We start from the raw sequence: 7,700 nt of genomic DNA on the forward strand, positions 1-7,700 counted from the left end.
AATAAATATTGATGTTGTAGCCATAAAAATGCATCTCTGCAGACCTCTTACTGCTGGGAGCTGAGAATTACAGTTTCTGTTCTTTGAAATCCATTGGCCACACTTCCCAGAGGGAGGCACCACCAATGGCTAAGTGTAATAGGGTACAAAGTTGGACTTGATCTTGAGAGATAAGATGGTGGACTGGCTCAAGGACTGACTGTCCGACTGCTTTGCAGAACTTTATTATTCTGCATCTTCCTTAGGCTAAAGGGCAATCTGAATGCTAACCACTCAACCCCTCCCACAACCCTCACTGGAGCTGATGGCTCTCCTGGCCTTCATTAGCTTCCTCTCCATTTCCTTCCACACAGTGATCTCTCCTAGTAAAATACTTGCATAATAATCTCATCTTGGCATCTGTATCTCAAAATACCTGGACCAGCAAAATTGACAAGGCAGTTCACAGTCCCTAGTGCAGATAATGCACATAACACTTCTGTAATTCAGTGATGGCCATGTAGTCCCCATCAATAAGTGATAACATATTGATCAACTTATCATCAATAAGTGATAACTGAGGGGTGATAATGGTGGGGGGGGCAGGAGGATGAAGTACTGCAGAGCAAGCCAAGGAGAAAGGAGTGTTTTACAAACACAGGGGACAGAAGGTCTGAAGCAAATCACTCTGTTTTATTCTCCTTCACCTCCAGAATGTTTCTAATACACTAAAATCTGGTTAAAATCAGCACCAAAGTCAATATGAAAAGCAGAGTATAGACTCTAGAAAGTTGTCATCACAGGCCAACTGAACTGTTATTACTTAACACCTGCCATTTCAAGTGATTTTTCAGCAAAAAGAAAAAAAGGCAGGGGAGCAGCCCTTGAGCCAAAATTGGACAAAATAAACCCAATTTCCTGAGCAACTCTTGTTCTCATATTGGAAAAATGATGAACAGAGATTAGTTGTCATGATGACCTAAGAACACTATTCTTAAGAAAAAGTGTTCAATGTAGAAGCTAAAGAATATGCAAATCTCAACAAAAATAACAAAGAAATACCAAGGAGAGAACAGTGAGGGAAGGTACAGTGAAGGTGAAAGGTAGAAGTGACTTTATATATGACACAAATGGCCCATGAGTCTGAGCAACGAACCTGACACATGGTAGGAGCTTAATAAATGATGGTTGAACAGATAAGTGAATGGCTCAGTCAAGGTTACAGTTCACCATTCATTCATTTATTAAAGAAGGATTTGTAGGGAGTCTCCTATTGCCAAGCTCTGTGGTAGACATTGAGGATGTTGCAGTAAGCAAGATAGTTGAAGTTCCCCCTATCCTTCTGCAGAAAAATCTTTTTTGCAGACATTTTATATGAACTCCTCTACTTCTGTCTTTCTACATTCACAGACTGAATGGGAGCCAGTGTCTAGAAAATTTAAAGCCCATACATTGTTTCAGAAATTCCTTCTTAGACTCTAAAATAAAGCTGACTCACCAATATAAAATTATCACTGATAAAACCTCGAATTTCTATTGACTTTATATTAATTATTGCTGCATAACAAATTACTTGTGATAGCCAGCTTTTCATCACTGTGACAAATTAATCAACTTATAAGAGGAAAGGTTTATTTTGGCTCAAGTTTCAGAGGTTTCAGTCCATGGAAGGGGACACAGTCCCAATATCCTCTTCAAGACATAACTTCCTTCCATGAGGCCACACCTCCTAAAGGTTCTACCACCTCCCAATAACACAGGCTGATGACCAAGCTTTCGACACAGGGGACTTTAAAGGACCTTTATCCACATTGTAGCAATTTCCCAAGATTTAGCAGCTTACAATAGCAAACATTTATTATCTCACAGAGATAAGGGGTGACTTAGCTGATGATGTGATTTGTGGTCTCTCATAAGTCATGATGTTAGCTGGGAATTCAGTCTCAGCTTTGACCTGGACCAGAAGATCTGTTTCCACAGTGGCACACTGACATGACCAGCAAGTTGACACTAGCTGTTGCCAGTAGGCTCAGTTCTTTACTACATGGGCCTCTCCTTAGGGCTTCTCATGACATGCAGCTGGTTTCCCCCTAGAAGATATAACACAATATTCCAAAAACAGAGATAAAAACATAGACAGAGAGAAGCTATGAGGTCTTTTATAAACTGCTCTGGGAAATAACATCGAAGGAAATAACATACAATAACTTCTCTCATACTCTCTTGGCCACACAGACTGCCCCTGGTAACATGGCAGAAGACCAGACAGGGTATGAAAACCAAGAAGTCGGGATCACTGAAAGGCCATCTTAGAGACTAGGGTCTCCAAGGAGAGTTCTCTCTTCCCAAATTCCACCCAAATTCTGAGGTAGGGTATTGGGAGCCGGCTCAAGATCAGGCCATGATCAAGAGGCATTTTGTTTGTTTTTTATATTTTGTGACTTTTTCTGTGTGTGTCTCGATTTATTTTGTTAAAATAGATAGCCTAGAGTATATACTCTGTTTATTATAGTCCTAGTTGACATAGTCCTAAAAACAACAGGCTTGCCTCTCCCTCTTCCCATCAACCTTATCAGTCAGCTAGTCTCGAAATATATATTAAAACAACAAATTACCAAAGACACCCTGTTCCATCTCCTTGTTTATGCTTCCCCTCCTCATGCCTTAAATAAAATAACACACAGGCTGCGGTGTTCTCTGCTCAACAGGCGGGGAGGCTCCGCCCGGTCCCGCTTTCATTCCCTCTTGTTTTCTTCATCTCCCATCACCCTACTCAGGCCCCAGACCCTGGCCACGAAGTACCGTGTAGGGGATACAAATATCACTATTTGAAAATACAGAAGCAAATAATGAATTTACTCAGTCCAGGAAACCTATGTTTTGAATTCTATAAAACTGATTTTCCTCAAAAAAAAATAAAACTGATTTTCCTATTTCTTACACATTTGTGGAAACTAAAAAACTGATCTTCTAGAAGATCAGAGTGAAATAGTGGTTGCCAGAGACTGGGACAGGCAGCGGGAGATGGGAGATGGAAACGAGTCAGACAAGCAGCCCCAAAACAGAGAAGAATTCATTCTGACTTTCTATAGCACAGTAGGGTGACTACTGGTTACAACAATCTATGATATATTTCAAAATAACTAGAAAAAAAAGTACAAAAGTTCCCAACACATAGACACTATTAATATTTGAAGACATAGGAGTGCTTATTACCCTGACCTGATCATTACCCATTATTTACATGTATTGGATTATCCAACTGTGGCCCATAAAAAACTACAAATGCTATGTTTCCATTTAAAAAAACGCTTGATTATCCTCAATTGTACTTCAGCATCATGCCACAGACAGAATAGAAGGACATCATAAGAAATTACTCCACTTACTTCATTGCTGTTTTCATAGCATTGTTCAATCAGGGGACCCTCAGGAAAAATTTCTTTCTAGTCTCAGGGTCAAGAAAAGTTGAGCTTCTACTAAATTAGTACTTTGTTTTTCCAGTAGAAAGTCTGGAATTCTGTTCCACTTGAATTTCCCTCTTCTGCTGTTCAGAAACTTGGGAGCCAAGTGTGTGAGCCCCTGCTGGCATTGTTCTAAAGCTAATGCCATCCGAAGTTACTTCTTTTACTGGTTTTCTATTTTCTCCAATTCCTTCAACTTTTTATCTCATTCTTTTGTACATTTTGTGCTTTTATAATTCCTATCAAAGCTTTTGTGAATTTGAATTAGCTTTTGTGGAGTTTTTAATGCCTGAAGTTTTTGCCAAAAAAGCCTGATGACCTGCAGCACATGTGCCATCTAGTGGTGCGAGAAACAACTGCCAGAATACAAATCTTGATTCTTCAGTTGTGTTTGTGTTGGGAAGGCTGGGAGTACTGGGTGAGGGGTATGGAAAAAGACCAGGAATCCTCTCTGTGCTATGCTCAGGAGTTGAGACTGCTGAGAATTAAACGGAATCCGGCTGGGCCAAAGAGCAGGTGACTGAATGACTGGAATCCAAGATAATTTATTAGAATTTGAAGAAATAGCCAAAAAGGAGTGAATATCTTCCAAGTGAGGAAGGCACTGGTAGTGGAAGGATTAGGTGAAAGGTGTTAGAAAGAGTAAACAATGAAAATAGGTCAGATTCAACCAAATGATCATCTGAAAGTTGCTTAATAGGAATTGACTGCAAATGTGAATCATTAGTTTTTAAATACTTGCTTTAACTATATAAAAAAAAAAACTTAGAGTCTAATGTTTCATTGAACTCATGAGTTCCAACTGAGACACAAAGTCATGGAACACAATGTCAAAGGTCATACAGCCTGTTGGTTAGAGGTCCAGGATGACTCTTGGGCCAGTCCTCCTTCTCTAGCACCACTAATCATATGTAGCAGATGCTCTTTTGGGGTTCCATTTTGTACACAATGTTTCAAAATAAAAATCATTTTTAAATGCTAGATGCAGCATGTTTCCAATAGATTATTACTCACTGGTTTTACAACTTCCCCTTGATACTCCTTCCCCCAAAAAATGCAAACTGGAGATAATGGTTATGAAGGTGTGGTTTCATTAATCTTCACTGCCTGCCAAAAGCTATCGGTTTGAAATGCTAGGGAACGTTTCTAGAAGCCAATCACAGTAGGTGAAGAGAGCACTAGGCTGGGAGAGAAAAGGTAAGTTCATTCACACCATGTTAACATAGTACCTGTTCTGGGAAAAGTTCTGAGCAGGATGCTGGGGTGGCACTATCAACAACGCAGACCATCTCCTAAGCATATGCATTCCATCTGTCTGTATCCTGATGTGTATTTTTGAGCACAGATCTTCCTACAGCTGAGCACAGCCTGGATCTGGAGAGTCCTTGAAGACCTAGCCTGCAGGTTTGTAGTCTCAGACTGAATGTCTTGGAAACATCCTGGAGTCAGAGACCACTGAGACGGTTGGAAATACTGTCTTAAATAGAATCTTGAGACTTCACCATATTGGACAGCATAGAGAGAGAATATTTAATCTTCTCAGAGAGTTCTTTTGGACAGTACTAGCCAAAAGCTCCTTCTTGGATTTTCTGCTTCCCTGTGTTCTATGCGATCTTCCAGGCCCTACAGAGACTGATTTAAGCAGAGACTGATATGAGTCATGGTTCTGGAAAAGGCAGATCCCCTATATAAAGACTGTTCCAGGCCGATGTCCTCAGAGGTACGCGACATACCAGAGGTATGTGACATACCAAAAATAGAGGACATTTGGAGTTCAGTTCCTTAAACTTTTCAGGCTTCTGTGCTGGCAAAAGGTGTTAAAATGGGAGCAAGGGGAACAGAGGAAACAATAGGAGACTCAAGCTTTGAGGTCAGAAAGACCTAGATTCCTATCCCAGGTTTCTCATTACTAATTGAGTGCTTTTTGGTCAAGCCTTGGGTACCAGTTTTCTTGCTAGCAAAAAGAAGCAAAGATCACAATTGTCATGAGGATTAAATGATACAATGGATAACACAGTATCTGGCCCATGATAAGCATGTATCAGTGTGGATTTGTTACTCATCTCTTCTCCCTCTTCCCAATCCCCACGCTGGGGATAGAACCCAGCCCCCCACGAATGCCAGGCAGGCACTCTGCCACTGAACTATACTCCCAGGCCCACTTTTTCACTCTTTTGTACGCTAATCTCCACTCTGCTGTGGATAGGAGCCACGGGTCACTTTCTCATCAAGTTAGTTATGGCTAGCTTCTCTAATCATCTTCTCTATAGATATTTATTATGGAAATTCCAACTGCCTGGCTTCGTGTTCTGCATCATTCAGAAATAGAAGACAAGTCCCTGAAAGGAGGAGCTCACTGCCTCATGGGAAAGATTGGTATTCAAAGCGGTAATTACATACTAGAGGGACCATAAGTTAATTAAGAGTGCACAGGGAGAAGGACACACAGGAGGTGATATTTCAGCCAAGACAGGTACGTAGAAGTTAGCCTGCAAGCACAGAAGATAGGGCATGCCCAGGAGAGGTAAAAGTACACGTCAAAAAGGGAAGGCTGGAAAGCAGGATAAATCCAGTTAGGAAGATTCTTAATAACTGGAATGAAGGGCTGGGGATTTAGCTCAGTGGTTCTGCTGTCTGACTCACAAGTGCAAGAACCTGAGTTTGATCCCCGGTACCAAAAAAAAAAAAAAAAAAAAACAGAACTGTAATGAAGAATTTGAACTAAAATTTGTAGTGGACACAAAGTTCCAAAGGGAGTAAGGTTGTCATATTTGAGTATTGAAATTTTTTCTATATTGCCAGTGTGGGAGTAGTTTAGAAGTTGCAGGGCTGGAAAAAATGAGGCTAGACTCTATTCGGTCCATTCTCTCCTTTCCTTACTGTGCTGTGGTCCCAAAGGACATCTCACGAGTTCTTTGAATAACAAAATATCAAGCTCTTTCCCACTCACAGCCATTACTACTGTTCCTTCTGCCTGGACCACTTTTCTCTTGGCTGTTACAGATGTTCCGTTTTCTAAGCCTTCGGGTCTCAGATCAAGCATTTCTTTTTCCGTAATTTCTCAGTCTAATGTGTGTTCCCCTCCATTATTCTCTCTTGAAGTGTCCTGTTTCTTTATTATTATTATTATTATTATTACAATTTGACACTGTATTATTTGTATGATGTAATCAGTATCTGTCTTCCCTAATAAACTAAACTCCATGAGGGGTGGGGTCATGTCTGCTCCCATTCAAAACCATGTCCTCAGCATTCATCACAATGTCTAGAAATGTGCTCGCACTTTCGATAGGTACTGTATGTATATAAAACTGTCAGAACAGCCACAGTGATCAAGGCTCGAACTCAGGAAGTAACAGAAAACTTGAGGAGACTAACACCTCACGAAGTATACAGGTCAGGTCTGAGACAAGAATCAGAATGAGTTCTAACTACACTTACAGCTGTATAGCCCCAAAAGCTCAACAACTCTTTAGCCATCCCACTCTGAATTTCCCCTCGGTAAAATGAGAACGACCCGCCCCTCATGTTTACCAGACAGAGCGTCCTTGAAGACAGAAATAAGGCTAAGGCTGGGTTGAAGGGCCATGCCGGATCCAATGAGAACACCTGGCAGACCAGGTAACGCTCCTGAAAGGAGGAAGTTACCTCCCGAGAAAAGTCTTGACATCAAACTTATCCCCCTCGTACTCAGCGCCATGCTTCTTTGTAACCTCACAAAACGTCCGATGAGCAGCACACGCGGGAAGTAATTACGGGCCGTTATCATTTCTTTCACATGGCTTCGCCATTTCTGAGCAAACCTCTCTAAATTTTATTTAATCGAAACCTAAACCTGAAGGGCGGTCACTATTGCGTGATAGAAGGAAAATTCTCAGGCAGATGTCCACGTGCACCGCCACCTAGCGGGAAGGGAGGAGCCACAGCGGAAGGCCTGACCTCCCACACCTCTTTCCCGCCGGCTCTTCCAAGAGTACTGGACCTCGGCTATACTACAATTCCCAGAGGACCTCACGGCCGGCCGCCCCTCCCCCCCTCTCCCCCCTCCCTCCCCCCCTCCCCCTCCTCTCTCTCTCTCTCTCTCTCTCTCTCTCTCCCTCCCTCCCTCCCTCCCTCCCTCCCTCCCTCCCTCTCTCTCTCTCTCTCTCTCTCTGTCCCTCCCTCCCTCCCTCCCTCCCTCTCCCTCTCCCTCTCCCCCCTACTCTCACCAAAAGGCCACACTCTCTTCTCCCGCTTCGAGAAGGCCACATTACTTAA

The 7,700-nt window shown here is 42.1% G+C and overlaps 1 long non-coding RNA gene across 1 annotated transcript; it reads right to left on the reverse strand.

Annotated features, from left to right (window-relative positions):
• Positions 1–1,589: 1,589 nt before the first annotated feature.
• On the reverse strand, positions 1,590–7,469 carry LOC110344557 (uncharacterized). Its single transcript, XR_002387191.2, has 2 exons — positions 6,978–7,469; positions 1,590–2,069 (listed from the first exon to the last, which is right to left on the reverse strand). It is a non-coding gene; the product is annotated as an uncharacterized LOC110344557 (long non-coding RNA).
• Positions 7,470–7,700: the final 231 nt, after the last annotated feature.

The sequence above is a fragment of the Heterocephalus glaber genome, unplaced genomic scaffold, assembly GCF_053883595.1.
Source record: "Heterocephalus glaber isolate CG9 unplaced genomic scaffold, H.glaber_assembly_v1.0 deba00001673, whole genome shotgun sequence".
Lineage (NCBI taxonomy): Eukaryota > Metazoa > Chordata > Mammalia > Rodentia > Bathyergidae > Heterocephalus > Heterocephalus glaber.